At 42.3% G+C, this 19,992-nt stretch overlaps 1 protein-coding gene across 1 annotated transcript in view; it reads right to left on the bottom strand.

Moving 5' to 3' along the window:
* Positions 1-15,289, bottom strand: part of ahi1 (Abelson helper integration site 1) — a 344,784-nt gene extending 329,495 nt beyond the window's left edge. The window contains exon 1 of the mRNA XM_067984827.1: positions 15,110-15,289. The gene's annotated coding sequence lies outside the window, so the exon portion shown is untranslated. The remainder of the gene's footprint in view (positions 1-15,109) is intronic.
* Between the last annotated feature and the right edge of the window lie 4,703 nt (positions 15,290-19,992).

Below are 19,992 nucleotides of genomic sequence, written 5' to 3'. Positions count from 1 at the left end.
TTACTCCCAGTGCCACGGGCTAGTGAGTATAGAAATAGGAGGATAGAACAGATGAATGCGTGGCTAAAGAGTTGGTGCAGGAGGGAGGGTTTCAGTTTCCTGGATCACTGGGCCTGCTTCTGGGGAAGGTGGGACTTGTACAAGTCGGACGGGTTGCACCTGAACCAGAGCGGGACAAATATCCTTGCGGGGAGGTTTGCTAGCACTGTTGGGGGGGGTTTAAACTAACTTGGCAGGGGGATGGGATACAGAGTGGAGCTACAATAGGGGGTGATGTGCAGCCAAATATAGAGAAAAAAACAAGTCAGCTTGGAAGACAGGGCAAATATGTGAGGGCAAGGCTGGATGGCATCTATTTTAATGCAAGGAGTCTTGCGAATAAGGTGGATGAACTGAAGGTGTTGATAAACACATGGGAGTATGATATTGTTGCTGTGACAGAGTCATGGTTGAGGGAGGGGCAAGACTGGCAGCTCAATATTCCGGGGTACAGAATCTTCAGGCGAGACAGAGGGGAAGGTATAAGAGGAGGGGGGGTCGCAATATTAATTAAAGAATCAATTGCTGCCATAAGGAGGGATGATATATTAGCAGGTTCCTCTAATGAGGCCATATGGGTGGAGCTTAAAAACAAAAAGGGGGCAAGCACTTTGATGGGAGTGTACTATAGGCCCCCAAACAGTCAGGGGGAGATAGAGGAACAGATATGTAGGCAAATCTCAGAAAATTGTGCAAATAATAGGGTAATAATAGTGGGGGATTTCAACTTCCCCAATATTAACTGGGATACTCAGAGTGTAAAAGGCTTAGAGGGTACAAAATTCTTAACGTGCATCCAGGAGAGCTTTTTGAGCCAGCATGTAGAAAGTCCTACAAGAGAGGGGGCGGTACTGGACCTAATTCTAGGGAATGTGGCCGGCCAAGTGGAAGAAGTGCTAGTAGGTGAGCACTTTGGTGAGAGTGACCATAATTCGGTGAGATTTAAGGTGGTCATGGAAAAGGACAGGGAGGGGCCGGAAATAAAGGTTCTAAATTGGGGGAAGGCCGATTTTAATAGGATAAGGCAGGATCTGGCCAAAATGGACTGGGATCAGCTGCTTGTAGGAAAATCCGCATCGGAGCAATGGGAGTCTTTCAGAAGGGAGATTGGGACCATACAATGGCAACATGTTCCCGTAAAGGTCAAGGGTGGTTCCAAGAACTCCAGGGAACCTTGGATGTCAGGGGATATACGAGAATGGATTAGGAAAAAAAGGAGGGCTTTTGGCAGATACAAAAGGCTAAAGACGGAGGAAGCCCTAGAGGAGTACAAAAAGTGCAGGGGGATACTTAAAAAAGAAATTAGGAGATCAAGGAGGGGCCATGAAATAACACTGGCGAGCAAAATAAAGGAAAATCCTAAGATGTTTTATAAGTATATTAAGGGTAAGAGGATGACTAGGGAAAAAATAGGGCCCATTAGGGACAAAAATGGCAATCTGTGTGTGGAGCCGGCAGATGTAGGAGGGGTTCTAAATGAAATTTTGCATCTGTTTTCACTATGGAGAAGGACGATGTAGACATAGAAATACGGCAGGGGGACTGTGATATACTCGAACATATTAACATCGAGCGGGAGGAGGTATTGGCGGTTTTAGCAGGCCTAAAAATAGATAAATCCCCAGGCCCGGACTAAATGTATCCCAGGCTACTGTGTGAGGCAAAGGAAGAGATTGCGGGGGCTCTGTCACATATATTCAGAACCTCTCTGGCCACAGGGGATGTGCCAGAGGACTGGAGAACTGCTAATGTAATACCATTATTCAAGAAGGGGAGTAGGGAAAAACCGGGGAACTACAGGCCAGTGAGCCTAACATCAGTGGTAGGAAAATTATTGGAAAAAATTCTGAAGGACAAAATTAGTCTCCACTTGGAGAAGCAAGGATTAATCCGGGATAGTCAACATGGCTTTGTCAAGGGAAGATCATGTCTGACTAATTTGACTGAATTTTTTGAGGGGGTGACTAGGCGTGTGGATGAGGGTAACGCAGTGGATGTGGTATACATGGATTTCAGTAAGGCCTTCGATAAAGTCACACACAGGAGACTGGTCAAGAAGGTACGAGCCCATGGAATCCAGGGTGCCTTGGCACTTTGGATACAAAACTGGCTTAGTGGCAGAAGGCAGAGGGTGATGGTCGAAGGTTGTTTTTGTGACTGGAAGCCTGTGGCCAGTGGGGTACCACAGGGATCGGTGCTGGGTCCCTTGCTGTTTGTGGTCTACATTAATGACTTGGATATGAATGTAAAAGGTATGATCAGTAAGTTCGCTGATGATACAAAAATTGGTAGGGTGGTAAATAGCGAGGAGGATAGCCTCAGTCTGCAGGACGATATAGATGGGTTGGTCAGATGGGCGGAACAGTGGCAAATGGAATTTAACCCGGAAAAGTGCGAGGTGATGCACTTTGGAGGGACTAACAAGGCAAGGGAATACACAATGAATGGGAGGACCCTAGGCAAGACAGAGGGTCAGAGGGATCTTGGTGTGCAAGTTCACAGATCCCTGAAGGCGGCGGAACAGGTAGGATAAGGTGGTAAAGAAGGCATATGGGATACTTGCCTTTATTAGCCGAGGCATAGAATATAAGAGCAAGGAGGTTATGATGGAGCTGTATAAAACACTGGTTAGGCCACAGCTGGAGTACTGTGTGCAGTTCTGGTCGCCACACTACAGGAAGGATGTGATCGCTTTGGAGAGGGTGCAGAGGAGATTCACCAGGATGTTACCAGGGCTGGAGCGCTTCAGCTATGAAGAGAGACTGGGAAGATTGGGTTTGTTTTCCTTGGAGCAGAGGAGGCTGAGGGGGGACATGATTGAGGTGTACAAAATTATGAGGGGCACAGATAGGATGGATACTAAGGAGCTTTTTCCCTTCGTTGAGGGTTCTGTAACAAGGGGACATAGATTCAAGGTAAAAGGCGGGAGGTTTAGAGGGGATTTGAGAAAGAACTTTTTCACCCAGAGGGTGGTTGGAGTCTGGAACTCACTGCCTGAAAGGGTTGTGGGGGCAGGAACCCTCACAACATTCAAGAAGCATTTGGATGAGCACTTGAAATGCCATAGCATACAAGGCTACGGACCAAATGCTGGAATATGGGATTAGAGTAGACAGGGCTGATGGCCGGCGCGGACATGATGGGCCGAAGGGCCTCTATCCGTGCTGTATAACTCTATGACTCTATGACTCTAATGAGAGGAGATCTCTTTGAAACATATAAAATTCTGACAGGGGTAGACAGACTGGATGCAAGGAGGATGTTTCCCCTGGCTGGGGGGTCTAGAACGAGGGGTTACAGTCTCAGGATACGGGTCGGACATTTAGGACTGAGATGAGGAGAAAATTCTTCACTCAGAGGATGGTAACCTGTGGAATTCTCTACCACAGAAGGCTGTGGAGGCCAAGTCACTGAATATATTTAAGAAGGAGCTAGATAGATTTCTAGACACAAAAGGCATCAAGTGGTATGGGGAGAGAGCAGGAATATGGTATTGAGATAAAGGATCAGCCATGATCATATTGAATGGCAGAGCAGGCTCGAAGGGCCAAATGGCCTACTCCTGCTCCTATTTTCTATGTTTCTATGTCAGCCTAACATCGGTGGTGGGGAAACTTTTATGGACAATAATACAATAATCCGGGACAAAATTAATTAGTACTTGGAAAAGTATGGACTATAAATGAAAGTCAGCATGGATTGATAAAGGAAAATCGTGTTTGACTGACTTGATTGAGTTCTTTCATGAAGTAATGGAGAGGGTTGATGAGCGTAGTGCAATTGATGTTGTGTATATGGACTTTCAAAAGGCATTTGATAAAGTACCACATAATAGACTTGTTAGCAAAATTAAAGCCCATGGGAGTAAAGGGACAGTGGCAGTGTGGAAACACAATTGGCTAGGGGACAGAAAGCAGCGAGCAGTGGCGAATGGTTGTTTTTCAGACTGGAAGGAAGTATACAGTGGTGTTCCCCATGGGTCAGGATTCGGACCACTGCTCTTTTTGATATATATTAATAACCTGACTTGGGTATAAAGGGTATAATTTCAGGTAGCTTGCAGATGACACGAAACTCAAAAATGTAGTCAACAATGTGGAGGATAGTAACAGACTTCAGGAGGACATAGACAAACTGGTGAAATGGGCAGACACATGGCAGTTGAAATTTAATGCAGAGAAGTGTGAAGTGATGCATTTTGGTAGGAAGAATGAGGAGGGGCAATAGAAACTAATTGGTACAATTTTAAAGGGGGTGCAGGAACAGAGAGATCTGGGGGTGCTCTAACACAAACCTTTGAAAGTGGCAGGACAAATTGAGAATGCTGTTAAAAAAGCATATGGGATCCTGGGCTTTATTAATAGAGGCATAGAGTACAAAAGCAATGAAGTTATGCTAAACCTTTATAAAACACTGGTTCGGCCTCAGCTGGAATATTGTGTTCAATTCTGGGTACCACACTTTAGGAAGGATGTCAAGGCCTTAGAGAGAGTGCAGAAGAGATTTAGTAGAATGGTACCAGGGATGAGGGACTTCAGTTATGTGGAACAGGTAGATAAGGTGGTAAAGAAGGCATATGGGATACTTGCCTTTATTAGCCGAGGCATAGAATATAAGAGCAAGGAGGTTATGATGGAGCTGTATAAAACACTGGTTAGGCCACAGCTGGAGTACTGTGTGCAGTTCTGGTCGCCACACTACAGGAAGGATGTGATCGCTTTGGAGAGGGTGCAGAGGAGATTCACCAGGATGTTACCAGGGCTGGAGCGCTTCAGCTATGAAGAGAGACTGGGAAGATTGGGTTTGTTTTCCTTGGAGCAGAGGAGGCTGAGGGGGGACATGATTGAGGTGTACAAAATTATGAGGGGCACAGATAGGATGGATACTAAGGAGCTTTTTCCCTTCGTTGAGGGTTCTATAACAAGGGGACATAGATTCAAGGTAAAATGCGGGAGGTTTAGAGGGGATTTGAGAAAGAACTTTTTCACCCAGAGGGTGGTTGGAGTCTGGAACTCACTGAAAGGGTTGTGGAGGCAGGAACCCTCACAACATTCAAGAAGCATTTGGATGAGCACTTGAAATGCCATAGCATACAAGGCTACGGACCAAATGCTGGAATATGGGATTAGAGTAGACAGGGCTGATGGCCGGCGCGGACACGATGGGCCGAAGGGCCTCTATCCGTGCTGTATAACTCTATGACTCTATGACTCTATGACTCTAAGGTGGGGTTGTTCTCCTTAGAACAGAGAAGGTTATGGGAGATTTGATAGAAGTGTTCAAAATTATGAACGGTTTTGACGGAGTAAATAGGGAGAAACTGTTTCCAGTAGCAGAAGGGTTGGTAACCAGAGGACACAGATTTAAGGTGATTGGCAAAAGAGCCAGAGGCGACATGAGGAAACCTTTTTTTATGCAGCGAGTTGTAATGATCTGGAATGCACTGCCTGAAAGGGTAATGGAAGCCGATTCAATAGCAACTTTCAAAAGGGGATTGGATAAATACTTGAAGGGAAAAAATTTGCAGGGCTAGGGGAAAGAGCAAGGAATGGAACTAAATGGATAGCTCTTTCAAAGAGCAGTCACAGGCACAATGGGCTGAATGGCCTCCTCCTGTGCTGTACCTACTATGATACTATGGTGCCACCTACTTGAAAAAGTTAGAGCTCATACAGTGCTACAAATTGGGTCAAAGTGTAAAAGTTTACTAAGCACTTATTAGCTTGACTTGACAGCCCAAAATGACAAAGACTGAAAATACAGGCTCTTGGAAACATGCAACCTAAATTTCAACATTACTTTGATGATCATTTATTGGGCTGGTTTCCTTTAATTGATTCTTCAAGTTTTTTGTGCCCTTGTACTTTGGGTTTCATAATGCTTCCTTTGGAATTAGACTTGAAATGACTTGACTTAACTATTTTTGGCGAGTTTAGCTGGTATCTATCAGGTAAGTACAGGAACTTCACGCCGTTCAATACATTTGAACAGGGCGCTGATAGCGAACTGTCATTTTCGTGCAACTTTTGGAGGAGCATCACATCTTGTACAGCAACTTCCGGATTTCCGCTTTTAACTGCACATGTGCGGTCGCCAGAAGTTGCTGTTTGATTGGCACATGAATATCTGTGAGCGCTGTTAGCTTCACTGTTATTTTTACAGCAAAATCCGGCCCAATATATAGCTGAGATTTAGGCTTGTTTTCAGGTTTTGTTGTTTTGATTGTAAGATTACTCTGCTAACCAAAGTACAAAAGCTGGAATTACTGAAGTGCAAGTCTGTTTTTCTCTAATTTGTTTTCCCTGAAGATCACATTTTGATAACTCCACAGCTGCAGCTGGAAATGTTGTCAGTTTCAGATCTCTAAATACACCACTGCATGCAGACATTGTAAACAGTTCAAAAAACTGATCAGATCATTAGCATCCCTCAAGTGACCCATAACACTGATTACCTTACCGACATTTCTAACATTTGTTGTTTCTAACAGCTGTTGTTCAAACACACACTTATATAAAAACTGCCTTATTGTAAGCAATTGTAAACAATTTTACAACACCAAGTTATAGTCCAATGATTTTATTTTTATTGTAAGCAGTCAAGGGCATCTCATAATGTTTTGTGTTTCTTCCTGGATGAAACACTTATTTCTCAGTCTAAAGAACTTGGATTTAGTTTGAATTTATTAAAGAAAGAAAAGATTTGGCATAGACAACAAGTAAGCTTATATCTCTCCTCTGATCTACAATGGTTGTATGTTTTCAATTATCAAACTAATGGAAAAAATAATTGTGTAGCAAATGTATTACAGCAAAATGCTTTAGTGTTCTTTGATCTTACTGATGGTAATTCTTTTGTGACCTTTCTAAATGAAGCTTCTTTCTATAAAATAAACAGTAAAATGGCAAATGAGATCCGTAACAAGTTCACTTTGATTCAGAATCCAACATTCAGAACTAAGATTCTAACTTTCATAACTAAGAGAGTGACAGCAGAGTAAATTATTTAGCAGTGAATCTTGTACGGCTCTTACAAGGATTAAAGTGACGATAGAGAAACGTGTAAGTATAGCCAGTTAATCTGAAAGTATAAAGAAATAAAGACATGAGAACATTGAAATAGAGTGTTTGATTTCCAACCAGATAATTGAGGGTTTGCTCTCTAGAGCTGCTTGTCATCAAAAGCCTAACTGAGCAGAGCTTCACAATTCATACCCAGGATGCGAGGTAGGGGCGTTTTCAGAAACAAAGAGCTTTGATGGAGGGAGATGGAAAATCTAGGGTTTTTCCCTAATTCCCCCACTTGTCCTACTACAGGAATGCCCCTAATAGCTGATCATGGAGCTGCAGGTGTGATTGTCATGGAGAAGTTCATTGCATGGATTGTCTTATTATTATTTGAGGATTGGGAGAATTGGATAGATTAAAAATCATGTTCAAAAACAGGATGAAAAGAAGATTGTGGGCTGATTTTATAACACGATAATGAAAGAAGATAATTGTACCTACATTGGTGCTACATTGTAACTTAGATGTCTTGCTTTGTGGCATGGTGTGAACATGTTAGTGATTTCATCATTTCACAATTAACATACAACACAACAACAGCAACAGTTACTTGCACTTAGATACCACCTTTAACTTAGAAAAATGTCCCAAGGCGCTTCACAGAAGCGTAGTCAGAAATAAATGGACACCAAGCCAAAGAAGGAGATATTAGGAAGGATGACTAAAACCTTGGTTAAAGAGGTGGGTTTTAAGGAGGGTGATAAAGGAGTTGCTGGAGATGGAGAGACGGAGGGGTTTAAGGAGGGATTTCCAGAGCGTAGGGCCTAGACGGCAGAAGGCACAGCCGGTAATGATGGAGTGAAAGGAGGTTGTAGGGCAGGAAAATATTACAGAGATAGGGAGAGGCAAGGACATGAAGGGATTTAAACATGAAGATGGGAATTTTAAATACTGCTAGACTGCCCTCAGTACTGTGTTGCTCAATGTTGAAGAAATCTCCCACAGCATAGGTAATGCCAGGAGCTATTTCCTGCGATGGAGCTGTTTATGTGTGGACTTTGTGTGAGGACAGTGTTTGGCACAGCTGAGATGCCTTTATCATTAATTAGCTTACCTACACTTACTGTCTAGATTCACACATGAAGAATGGTCATTTGTATTGGAGAACTGCTAACACCTGTGAAAAAGCACTCCAGCATGATTCACTGCTTTCAAGAGAAGGCGGCTAAAGGGAGAAAAGATAGGAAAATTGGAAAAGAAGAAAAAGCCTTGATTTAGCTTAGTGATTTTTTGAAATAAAAATAAAATAATCTCCTTTGAAGTCCAGTTTGGTTCTTTGTCGATAATAAATGGACTCATTCTTGGTTCCCTATTAGTCGAGACTGTTACTAGATTCTTTTTCATTTGTAAGCCCTTTCTTTTTGCAAGAATATATTTTTCCTCTTTTGAGTGTGCCTCATCTTGTGGCAAGTTAAGCCAGTTGATTAAATGTAAACTGTAATCATGTAATTGAATTGTAATTGAGACTGCGGGGAGAGGAGATTCTGCCCTGGGTTAAAGGACAGAATGCAAAGGCGTTATCCTATTTAAGTCAAGTAAGACAACTCACTATTGTGGCAAAGTGCTGCATTTCATTATTTTGTATTATTACACAAAGACAAGTGGTATTGACTAAAACATACATGCGATCATAACTGTTGCTCATCACGTTTCTATTCACTTGATATGAAGTAAAGTAACTTAACGATTCGTTTCAAGCCTCATCTGACCAATTGCTCGCTCAGTCTGTCTTTGGAATAGATTGAAGAAATATACTTGCAAAATAGATAAATATTCAGATCAGTCACAAGGGGGTACTGTTGTTACACCCCCAGGTCATATTATCATACATGGAGGTAGACCAGAGTGTAAATAAACTCCTACAAAAGTAAGACACTCGGACTATTTAAGGGAGTGACTGCCATTACAGTACCTGAGAAGGTATCTACAGCAGACCTGAATCCATACCAATCATTTAGATTTTTAATCTTAAATAACAGAATAATGATCAACTGTGAAGTATAAAATTAACCAGAATGCACCATTTCTAGTATAAAAGTCAAAGTTTTCAGGCGAGCATAATTTCCTGAGTCCCCTAGAAATCCACCATCAATTTTGTGCGTTTAACATTTAGATTTCCCCCTTCAGGCTTTCATGTATATACATTATTTCTCTCTCCAGCCTGAGTGAAGGAATGTTGTGTATACCTACATCATAAGTTACTATAGCCGTGTCACTATTTGGTTTCACATGTCATAGGTTTATTATCAGGTCCATTCTTGAGTTATCAGCTTCCTGGGGCTTTGAAGCTGTAGATCAGCTTTCGCTTGTTTTCTTGGTTGGCATGTGTGACTTTATGTGGTGAACATTCATTTTTGCCATATCTTTTTCTACAGGGCCCTCATGAAATTATCATAGAATCATATAGCACAGAAGGAGTCCATTTGACCCATGGTGCCTGTGCATTTAATATCTCAGCCATGCCCTCTGCCTCCACAAGAAGATTTCCTTTTTGGTCCCTAATCGGCCCCACCCTTCATTTGACTATCTTTTTATTCTTTATATATTTATAAAAGACTTCAGTCTTCCTTTTATGTTACCCGCTAATCTTTTCTCATAAACTCTCTTTGCCCCTCTTATTTCCTTTTTCAGTTCTCCTCTGCACTTTCGGTATTTGGCTTGGTTCTCTATTGTATTTTGAACCAGACATTTATAATAAGCCTCCTTTTTCTGTTTCATTTTAATCTCAATATCTTCAGTCATCCAGGGAACTCTAGCTTTGGATGTCTTTCCTTTCCCCCCATAGGAAGTTAATTTTAGTTATGAGGGTGGCAGTACAAAGTAGTTATAAAGAATAGCTACATAGCAACATTGATTGCACTTCAAAAGTATTCCGTTTGTTGTAAGCATTTTGGGACCCCTGGTGATGTGAAAGTCGCTATATAAATACAACTTCTTTCATTTTTTTTTCTTTACTGTAAGTAAGGACACCAATGTACATATTACAACAAATACTTCCACTGTAGCAAATGTATTTAAATTCTGGATCACGTGTACATTCTGTAATCCTTTAGTCTATAACTGAAATTAAATAAAAAGAAACAATGCAAAAAAAATTGAAATAGAAGTAGAAAATGCTGGAAAAACACAGATGGTCTGTCAACAACTGAAAAGAGAACAGATAACTGACAAAGGGTCTCTACTCAAAACCTGCTGATGGACCTGCTATTTATTTCCAGCATTTTCTGTTTTTATTCAGATAAGATTATTTCTTAAGATTAAAGGGAAATACAGTCTGGCAATGAACAGCTACTGGTTAAGAGATTTATTTGTGATCATTGTTAGATAGATGTTACTAAAACAACAACTTGGATTTCTATAGTGCCTTTAATGTTGGAAAATGTCCCAAGGCACTTCACAGGAGCGTAATCAGACAAAAACTGACACCAAGCCAAAGAAACATAGAAACATAGAAAATAGGAGCAGGAGTAGGCCATTTGGCCCTTCGAGCCTGCTCCGCCATTCAATATGATCATGGCTGATCCTCTATCTCAATACCATATTCCCGCTCTCTCCCCACACCCCTTGATGCCTTCTGTGTCTAGAAATCTAATTAGCTCCTTCTTAAATACATTCAGTGATTTGGTCTCCACAGCCTTCTGTGGTAGAGAATTCCACAGGTTCACCACCCTCTGAGTGAAGAAATTTCTCCGCATCTCAGTCCTAAATATCCTATCCTGCATCTTGAGACTGTGACCCCTCGTTCTGGACCTCCCAGCCAGGGGAAACATTCTCCCTGCATCCAGTCTGTCTAGCCCTCTCAAGATTTTATATGTTTCAATGAGATCCCCTCTCATTCTTCTAAATGTGAGTGAATACAGGCCGAGTCAACCCAATCTCTCCTCATACGACAGTCCTGCCATCCCAGGAATCAGTCTGGTGAAACTTCGCTGCACTCCCTCTATGGCAAGTATATCCTTTCTTTGGTAAGGAGACCAAAACTGCACACAATACTCCAAGTATTGTCTCACCAAGGCCCTGTATGACTGCAGTAAGACATCCTTGCTCATGTACTCAAATACTCTGGCAATGAAGGCTAACATACCATTTGCCTTCCTAACTGCTTACTGCACTTGCATGTTTGCTTTCAGTGACTGGTGTACAAGGACACCCAGGTCCCTTTGTACATCAACATTCCCCAATCTATCACCATTTAAATAATACTCTGCCTTTCTGTTTTTCCTTCCGAAGTGGATAACTTCACATTTATCCACATTATACTGCATCTGCCAGGTATTTTCCCACTCACTCAACTTGTCCAAATCGCCTTGAAGCCTCTTCACGTCCTCCTCACAACTCACAATCCCACCTAGTTTTGTGTCATCAGCAAACTTGGAAATATTACATTTGGTTCCCTCATCCAAATCATTGATATATATTGTGAATAGCTGGGGTCCAATCCCATGTGCTTTAATTTTGCACACTAACCTTTTATGTGGGATTTTATCAAAGGCCATCTGAAAATCCAAATAAACCACATCCACTGGTTCTCTTTTATCTATTCTACCAGTTACATCCTCAAAAAACTCCAGTAGGTTTGTCAAACATGATTTCCCATTCATAAATCCATGCTGACTTTGTCTAATCCCGTTGATATTTTCTAAGTGTCCTGTTATCACGTCCTTTATAATAGACTCAAGCATTTTCCCTACTACAGATGTTAGGCTAACCGGTCTGTAGTTCCCTGCTTTCTCTCTCCCTCCTTATTTAAATAGTGAGGTTACATTTGCCACCCTCCAATCTGCAGGAACTGTTCCATAATCTATAGCATTTTATCTATAGAATATCTAAAGAAGGGGATATTAGGAGGGGTGACTAAAAGCTTGGTCAAAGAGATATGCTAAAGAAGTATCTTAAAGAAGGAGAGAGAGCGGTGGAGAGGTTTATGAAGGTCATTCCAGAACTTTGGGACTATACAGCCAAAGGTACGGCCATCATTGGTGAAGCGAGAAGAGTGGGGGTTGCGTAGGAGGTCAGAGTTTGAGGAATGCAGAGTTTTTGGAGGGTTGGAGGGCTAGAGGAGCTTATCGAGATAGGGGGGAGTGAGACCATGAAGGAAGAGAATTTTAAATTTGAGGTGATGATGGATTGGGTGCCAGTGTAGATCAGCGAACACAGGGGTGATGAGTGAGCAGGACTTGATGCGGGTTAGGATACAGCAGTTTTGGGTGAGCACAAGTTTACGGAGAGTGGAAGATGGGAGGCTGGCCAGGAGAGCATTGGAATAGTCGAGTCTGGAGGTAACAAAAGTATAGATGAGGGTTTCAGCAGCAGAGGGGCTGAGGCATGGGAGTTGACGGGAGATGTTACAGCCTAGTTTGAAGAGGCTCCAGCTTGAGTCTGCAGTAGTTAAAAAACAGTAATAAAATTGGTTTCCAGATTATCTAAACAGATAAAAAAAATACTGCAAATGCTGGAAATTTTGGAAGAAAAACTAGATGGTAGAAATGCAAAGCAGATCTGTCAGGATTTAAAAAGAAAAAAGATAGGTTAACATTTTGGATGTAAACCTTTCATCTATCTACTCCTTAAGTATTGGATTAATTAATAGTTCATAACCATTTTTGCTGGGTATTAATACCATTGACGGGATTACCAGCTAAATTAGAGTTTAACTGTTGGCAGTAAATCCACCCTCACAGAGATCCAGGCACAATTACCCTGGATGTTTTGTCTGTGAGGGAGTGCGTGATCTTAATCTGCTGTTTTGCTTTTATCCTAAAATAAAATAATTTGCAACAAAGTATCTTCTTGGAAAAAGTCTGTTCCAAGCCCTGGAAATGTTTTGAGTGAACAAATAGATACTCGTAAAACAAATAGTACAATTTGCAATGCAGCACCAGTCTATCGTGATAACACATTGTAACCCCTCCAACATCTTTATAGGACACTTGGCAGCTCTGCAACTAGGACAGCCAAGCTCAATTCCTGATGGATTACTTTTACCAAAAGCAGCCAATTCATGAACTGGGAGCAATTTTAAAAAATCACATAACTTCTAGGAAATTTAATAACCAAAGGTCTTGCAGCTATTTGTGTTCCCAGTCATTATTTTTCAAAAGTATGGCTGACTTCAAGCCAGGGTACACAGTTGCATCAGAGTTACAATTTCTGGCACTGTTCAACAACAGAAAAGAAATCTAGACACAGGTTTTTGGCCTTTCAGGCACATGCTGTAGCATATTACGGGTCAGCTAGAATGGTAAATTCCTATTAAATGTGACTTGAAAGAGAAATTAGAGCATTTATTTTGGAGACTAGCAGAATGGAAGAATGCCACAGTGTTGGAAATGTAGCTTCCCGCTTTAGAGTTTATTGGGACAACTTTGGGAGGCTTCCATTTTTGTGTGGAACCTTGCTAAACAGGAGCATGGGTTGCAGAATTGGCCCTATACTATTATAATTCCACTTCCAACTCGCATTTCCCTCTAGTAAGGCTCCGCCATTGGAGCTTCACTTTGCCAAATTACCACTTATCTATATATTTTTTTAAAATACCTTGTATTAGATACACACTTCTGGTCCGTAAATCTGGCTTCCTGCCAGCATTTTACAATTGTAAATTACTAGCTCAACATTTCTCATTTGATTTTGCTATGACAACTGTAACGTGTAGTTTCATGCTCTGGCAATTAGGTAGCACTGTGAAGCAAGTTTCTGAAGTTTCTCTTCCCATTCCATTGCCGTCTTGTATATATTAAAATATATTCATCGATTGACCTGGTGCAATGCCACAGGTAATATATATTAAGTGTATGTACACATATATATAAAATCCGTGAGTTGGTAACACCCTAACTGTAATGCTTGCTATAATTACTTGCCCCACAGGATGGCACTATAATCTCTAAAAATCAGTATTAAAAGAAGGCCTATTCTCACTTGCTCCAGAGCTGGTGTTGCAACCTCTCTCAGCCCCTTACAACAAACAGCTGAAAGACATACCATATCCTCTGACTAACCATCAGCACATCATGGGAGAGTCACTAGAGGACCATTTAAAGAATTTAGCATGAAAACTGATGATGGGCTCCTCGAATAGTTCAGCAAACATATCCAGTGAGTAGGTGAGTCATATGGATGAGGGACATCCCAAGTTTAATTCCCAGTCTACGCTGAGTTATTTGATTTTAGCTGAGGTGACAGTAGGGATGCTACAATCTTCAGCATTCTTGGCTTAGGGAGGGCTTCTATTCCTGATCACTATCCATCCAGTCCTTCTGGAAGTGTATGTGCATGGACAACAGATGAGAACAGGACCTGACTTGGCTGTGATGTTCTCGTGGGGGAATAGCCTGGTCACTAACATTGTCAATGCCAGTGAGGTGAGGTTCCCCTGAGGCCTGTCGAAACGAACTCCAGCAAGGAGTCAGTGCCTTCAGGAGAGAGAGGAGGGGAGGAGAAATGGAGAAACAATACTGAGAAGAAAACAAAAAAAAAGTATTGTGTTGCTGGAGCAAATTCATATAAATATCTCCAACCACTCTGTTGCCAGACATAATCTGATCAAGTGGGGATTGTGCAAAGTGCACTTTCAAGCAGTGAGTTTGCTCTGCACCAAACTATGCAGCAAAAAACTGCACATTAGATGCTGATAGAAACTCACTTCAAACCAGCACAGTTACTCTGCAAATAACCAGAGAAAGAAAAACTTCAGTGTATACACCCTGGTGTGACTTAATATAAAACCTATGAAATAAATTAGGTGTTGTTCTTCGAGCTTGCATTGCGCTTCATGGGAACAGCATAGAAGAACGAGGACAGAGAGGTCAGAGTGGGAGCAGGATGGAAAATTAACATTGCAAGCGACAGGGAGCTCCAGGTTGCGCTTGTGGACAGAACAGAGATTTCAGCAGAGCGATGGATCACCCAGTCTATGTTTGGTCTCCCAATGTAGAGGAGACCATATCTTGAGCAGGGAATACACGGCACTACAATACAAGGAAATACAAGTAATCACTCACCAAGAAGGAGCATGGGGCCCTGGATGCTGATGTCGCAGGAGGTGAATGGGCAACACTACAAGAGGTGGGTCTAGAATCATCTTAGTGGGAGTTGGCAGACGTTTGCATCTAAGTTTTATTGCTGCACTTGCTGTCAGTGAGGCATATCACATGCCAGTTGTCCTGTGCGTATCCTGTCATTGCTAGCCTACATATTTAAAATTTATACTTTAGTGAAACTTGAATACAGAAGATTCTTTCCAGAGTAGCAGTAAATTATAGTGCAAACTAATCAATTAAAAGAAGCATCCCCTGATAACTTTTTGCATAAAGTCACTGCCACACCAGGAAGGTCCAGGTACAATCCCCAATCTGCTGGGATGCTACAGGTGGCCTTTGTATCCCATCAGCTGGGAGAGGAAGAATTATCCAGGGTTCCTGTGCCTGATCACTATAGTGACTCCTCCTGGAAATTAAAGGGGAAATTTTTCGGTCGCTATCTCTGGTGACGGTGGAGTGGAACTCGCCGTGGTGGGTCAGAAAATTGGGTGACGATCCATCTGACTGGATTTCTGTCCATTCAATGGTTGGGCCTTAAGGCAGGGTTTAGGTGCTTTTTGTGAAAATAATCAAGAGCAAGGATAGATTTTACAAATTCACACTCCTATTGCAGATTTTCATGCACCATGAGTGAAAATCCGTAAAATCTATCCTATAAATGTATTGTTGTGACACATTCATTAGCATGTACACAGTTTCCCATGATTTGCATCAGATCAAGTGGGGATTGTGCATGAGTTTTCCCATATAAAATGGGCATTGGGGGTCAGGAAAATTCCAGGCTTGCAAGAAATCAGCATTAAAAGGGGATCTGCTGTTTTCGAAGTAGTAGTGTAATTTATCTTTAGATTAGTGCTAGATGTTATTGCTAGTGCTATTTTCTTCTATGTTATTTTAGCAGTTTTTCTCCAAGAGTTTTGGTTGTTGGATTTTTAATTGCTACAATTATAAATTTGAAATTGGGCACTCCAATGGGGATTCTTCTTTTTTGGTATTGTTTGGAGGAAGAGGATGAAAGAAGGGTTGCTTAGTTGGTCAATTGCACAGACACTTTTATTTGTCCCTACTAATGAAACTACAGGCACGACTACCTGGAATTCCAAAGAAAAACTGTCCTTTAAGGCACTGACAGAATTGTCCCATCTCCTGGAATCTGGTTTCCAGCCAACCTTGTAAGTGACTGTCAAGGTCACCATAGCTCTGAACCTTTATGCATTTACATGGAATTACATACAATGTGCAGCATGGAGTCAGGCCATTCGGGCCAACAGGTCCATGCTGGTGTTTATGCTCCACACGAGCCTCCTCCCTCCCTACTTCATCTAACCCTATCAGCATATCCTTCTATTCCTTTCTTCCTTATATGTTCATCTTGTTTCCCCTTAAATGTATCTATGCTAGTCGCCTCAACTACTCCTTGTGGTTGCGAGTTCCACATTCTAACCACTCTCTGGGTAAAGAAGTTTCTTCTGAATTCCACATTGAATTTATTAGTGACTATCTTATATTTATGACACCTAGTTCTGGTCTCCCCCGTAAGTGGAAACAGCTTCTCTACGTCTACCCTATCGAACCCTTTCAGAATCTTAAAGACCTCTGTCAGGTCACCTCTCAGTCTTTTCTAGAGAAAAGAGCCCCAGCTTGCTCAACCTTTCCTGTAGCTCTAACCTCTCAGTTCTGGTATCATCCTAGTAAATCTTTTTTTGCACCTTCTCCAGTGCCTCTATATCTTTTTTATAATATGGCAACCAGAACTGTTCACAGTACTCCAAGCGTGGTCTAACCAAGGTTCTATACAAGTTTAACATAACTTCTCTGCTTTTCAATTCTATCCCTCCAGAAATGAACCCCAGTGTTTGGTTTGCTTTTTTTACGGCCTTATTAACCTGCGTCGCTACTTTTAATGATTTGTGTATCTGTTCCCCCAGACCCCTCTGCTCCTCTACCTCACTTAGACTCTTATTATCCAAGCAGTATGTGACCCCCTTACTCTGCCTACCAAAATGTAATACCTCACACTTATTTATATTGAAATTCATTTGCCAATTACACACTCATTCTGAAAGTTTATTAATGTCTTCCTGTACTTTGTTGCATTCCTCCTCGGTATTAACTATACACCCAATTTGGTGTTGTATGCAAATTTTGAAATTGTACCATTGATTCCCGAGTCCAAATCATTTATGTAAATGGTGGCTCATTTCAGGTTGCCATGGGGACATCAGCAACATCAGTCAATCTGTAGTTCACAGATGTATCAAGCAGGTGATTGATATATTGTTTGCAATGGCAAACAGTATCAGCACTTTCCCCTACGGTAGCTGGCAGCAGAATTAGAGGGCTATGCCTATATGACCCTAGGACCCTGCACACAATTGCATCAGCTCCACAAACTGCAAATGGTTCCATTCCATTAATGTTCCGGGTGTTTGTGAGCATCAAAAGAAAATCATGCAAGTGAGTGCTCAATTCCCAAACAGCAATTATTATACCTTCATTTAAAGCAATTCATTGTGTCAGGATTTTTTAACAGAAAAAGCAGAGCACAAGGATGGCTCCTAGGAGACCTACATTACCCTCTTCACCCTTGGCTCCTGACATCCCTAAGACAGCCGCAAACAGCACAGATACAATGAGGTCAAAGCAACTACCAAGTTCATTATTGAACACACTATAGTAACACACTAAAAGCAGCACTTTAGATGCTCAGACGGGCCTGGAGCATCATAAAATACAGTCCTCCAGATCCTGCCAGAGCCTCCGAGGTCATCATAGTCTGCTGTACACTCCACAATTTTGCCGTCCAAACGGGATAAGCATGGAGCAGCCAAGCAAAGCAAGATGAAGATGAAAAGCCAGAAGAGATTCTTGCTGAACCACCTCTGCAAGCAGTAGATGCTATATTGCAGACTCTCATTGATGTGGTCTTTACCTACGTGCCCTATTCACCCAATGCATCAACAGTTCTTTCCATGTGTGCATAATGCAGTGACCAAATGCATGCTTACCAACATTGACCAATGTCCTAACTAACCTGCCATGGATCCAATTCCTTTCATCTGCTAATACCTTATTCTACATAATTTCAAGAAAACTCCCTGGGCATGGTTAACATGAAGCACAACTTAATGCAATGCTCTATCAGTGATTAGTATATGTGTCTAGTACTTGTTGGCCCAGTGCTCCCAGTGGAGAATTCTGGAAGCAGCAGAGGACAGTGGGCTTCCAGCAATGTTCCTCCTGAAGAATTTCCCACTCTGCTGGAGTTACGCCAGGGAGCCGACATAATTCCAGTGCAATATCCTGTCCTGCATATTGTGTAATTTTTAAAACTGCTCTTGTGGTTTTGCTAGGTGCTTCTCAATGGTAGGAATAAGTCAGGTGGCTGGCTGCTGGGTGTCCATAGGAATCTCTTGGAGTTGGGCTGGCCTTCTTCCCACCTTGTGTTATGAGATAGCCCAGCAACTGGGTCCGCCACATTCACTGCTGTAATGGCCCCTGGCCCTGCTCACTTTCTGGCATGTCTCTTGCCATTTGATGGGGGAGCCACTAGAGATCTACAATGCGGTGTTGGCCTGGAAAGGAGCAGCTTCGCCAGTGCCTACTCCAGCCATGCTCTTGTTGTTGGGCACACCCTCAGAATGCCCAGTGATCTATGTGGCAACAACCGCTCGACAGCAATGAAGCTGGTGAAGTCCTGCGAGATGCATCTCTCCATCTGATCCCCCGGCAACATGAAACCAGAGAGCAGCCTGTTGGATTTTGGAACCAAGGGTCTTTATGGCAGCATTCAAAGACAGCCCTGGAGTTGCTGGACATTCACGTATAACCATACAGATGTAGGTAGTGAGCTTCTCCATAGTCACCACCAGATGTTGCAGGGTGCTTGGCACATTCTCTAATGACTGGAGAAAATGTTAGTGCTGAGATAGCATCTTTCTTTTAACTGCAGGTTTTGTGAGGTCTGGGTCCTAAGGCCTGCAGCTGATGAAGGATATGAGCTGGTCTTCCGGCCGGCAGATTCCTGCTTACATTCACATGCAGGCACTACAGAATTTTCGGTGAGCCATCTCTCAGGATCTGCAGGATCTAACTGATACAATCAGGTCTGCCCTCCCATTGATCAGTAGGCACTCGGATCTGGGAGTCAGCACAAGTGGTGTGGCTAGAGTCCCCCTTTATGGTACCTTCCTCTCTCCTGGCGGCCACTCAAGTAACCTTTCTGGCCAGCCCATCAGATGCCTGCACATGTTGGTGTCAGAATACGCGAGCAGGCTGCACATGAACGAGGGCCTTCTCAGTCCCAAAAGGCTCCTGGTCCCAAATCACAGCCAAACACCCCTGGTATCACCTGGCACTGCACCAGGATGGATTTAAGAACATCACAGAGGCACTGAGGTAGGTTCGGTAATAAAAAGAAGCCCTTGATATAAATATATAAGTACACAGTAAAAGTACTTTGTGATAAGAAATCCAGTGTTTGAGATGATATTCGAAAGTCAGTTTACAAGAGGACTATAAATTCAGCCGTGCAGCGTCCGTTTTTCAGGCCTAACTGGCCTACTAAGCCTCCAATATGGCAGGTAGGAAGCAAGCACACATTTCCAGCCGGAAGTGAGGCCCCACCATGTTAGGAAAGGAAAAAAAATAGAATTCCTTTACCTACGCCTGAAGCAGGAGTTATAGGCTCTCTACGTATGCAAATCATTTCTAGGCCACAGTTCCTACCACGCCTCTTTAACAAACCGTTGCTTTCAGATTATCTTCTGATACCTTCTTGAGAGAGCAGCTAGATTTGGTGGAAGCGTCCCTCCTAGTTGGTCTTCTCCTTTGATGTAGCCTTA

This window comes from Heptranchias perlo, chromosome 5 (genome assembly GCF_035084215.1).
Source record: "Heptranchias perlo isolate sHepPer1 chromosome 5, sHepPer1.hap1, whole genome shotgun sequence".
Classification (NCBI taxonomy): Eukaryota; Metazoa; Chordata; class Chondrichthyes; order Hexanchiformes; family Hexanchidae; genus Heptranchias; species Heptranchias perlo.
Note: the sequence above shows the minus strand (reverse complement) of the source record. Positions and strands in the feature narration are given on the sequence as shown.